The sequence below is a fragment of the Propithecus coquereli genome, unplaced genomic scaffold (assembly GCF_000956105.1).
Source record: "Propithecus coquereli isolate 6110/MARCELLA unplaced genomic scaffold, Pcoq_1.0 Scaffold472, whole genome shotgun sequence".
Taxonomy (NCBI): domain Eukaryota; kingdom Metazoa; phylum Chordata; class Mammalia; order Primates; family Indriidae; genus Propithecus; species Propithecus coquereli.
Genome location: NW_012150530.1, coordinates 357,944 through 360,038, shown reverse-complemented (window position 1 = coordinate 360,038; position 2,095 = coordinate 357,944).

The window sequence follows — 2,095 nt, the reverse complement described above, 5'->3', positions numbered from 1 at the left end:
GGAATGGCTGACTGTATGTTCTATATAAGTGGATCATACAGTTTGAAAGTCAGAGTTTTCTATAGAATGCATGGACAGCAAGTGAGCAGTTATGTTGGTGATTCCCAACATTTCCAAAGTCAAGTGGATTTGTGAGATGATACTCCTTAATGATGTAGGGAGTAAAAGGGTCTTTTTCTCTTCCCATCCTAGGTTCATGGCTGAGGCCCCTATAACAAAAGATAGATTAATAAGAGAAAAGCATGCACATTTATTTAATATACGTTTTATGTGATGGAATGGCCTTCATAAAGAAATGAAGACCCCAAATAAACAATTAAACCTGAGTGTTTTGTAATAGTAGGTTTGATGAAGAGTAGACAGTCATGGAGATATATGATAGGAAGATAAAAGGGTATGATCTTGTAGGGAAAAAGAAATGTATATTGTTCCCATTAGGTTCATGGCTGACGTCCCTATTACAAAAGACAAATTAATAAGAGGAAAGCATGAAAATTTATTCAATATAAGTTTTCTGTGACCTAGGAGCCTTTATAAGGAAATGAAGACCCAAAGAAACAGGTAAACGTGAATTTTTGTACTTAGGTTTGATGAAGAGTGAAGAGTCATCAAGAAATATGATCATGGGACAAAAGTATATGATCTAATAACAATAAACTGGGAGGAACTTAGCAAGGGCTGTTTGCCCATATTCTTCTCTGCATCCCTGTGTTTTCAGAGATAAGGATGTTCCTTTCCTCCAGGAATAGAGAGAACACTTTTGGAATGAGGGGCTTATAACCTGCGCCAGGGGAGAAAGGAGAAGGAAGGTCAGAGTGACCTCTCTAGATTTTTTTTACTTGCTTGAGGGGAGAAGGAAAAGGGGAAAGTGAAAGTGACTTTTTGCTTCTGCTGTTTTCTCAAATGCCAAGGTGCCATATTTCAAGGTAATGTGACTTGAACCCCATCAATTGAATGAAGTAACTTGGGGATAACTCAGTGTTGAGACACAGGAAATGATTCCCTAAAGCATGGCGCTTTGGCATGCTGAGCACCTTGAATGAAAAGAAATTAAAAGGGCCTTAGAAGCAGCCTAAGAACCAAAGATGTTCTGTCTATTGTTCTTGTCCCCAAGTGCAGGATGGAACTCTCTCTCTAAAGTTCCCTTATTTGAAACTCCTCCAGAAGGAACATAAATGCCTTCAATCTCCTCCCTGAGATTTCATTTAAAAGGGAGAATTAAACTCATCTTGCAGGAAGGAACATCACCGAGGAATGTCCCGACACCTAAACACACTTTGTCACAAGGTATTGTCCTTCAATCTATTCAACTTCTAGAGAGAATCATTTACAAACTATTGCTTGTTCTTTGGGCCAACGCAATTTCCCTGAAAATCATTTAGTACCTGTTAAAAATCGCCTTCATCCCCCATTTCCCTCTCCCCTATGAAGAGGGTATTTGATCCTTAACCATCTGTCTGTTCTTTGAGTCTCATATTTTGTATGGCTCCTATGCACTCTTTCACATTAATAAATTTGTATATCTTTTCTCCTGTTAATCTATTGTCAGTTTATTTCAGCAGATTCTAACATTCAGAAGAGGAGGGAACAATTCCCATCACCTCTTCATCAGCAAGGCCTGTTTGTTCAGATTCTTCTCTGTGACCTTTGTCTTCAGACATAAGGATGTTCCTTTTTCTTGGGTACAGGAAGGGCACCTCTCACATAAGGTTCTTATGACCTGTTTCAGAGGAGGGTCGGAAAATCTTTCCTAGGTTTTATCATCTGCTTCAGGGGAGAAGAGAGAGGGGAAGGTCAAAGAGATCTTCTTACTTCTGTGGTTTTCTCAAATTCCTTTAGCGTAAAATATTGAATATGCCAAGGTGCCATATTTTGGGTAGCATGTCCTGAACCCCATCACTATCATAAAAATAGACATCCAAAAGGATACTGGAATGGTTAAATAGTAGACAAGAGAGCTTTATTGGTAATATCAGTTTGCAAACCAGAAAGAGAAAGTGGACTGAAGGTGCTCTCTCTTCAAAGAGGGGAAGGACAGGTTGTTTTTTTTTTTTTTTTTTTTCAGTATATTATGGGAGTACAGATGTTTAGGTTA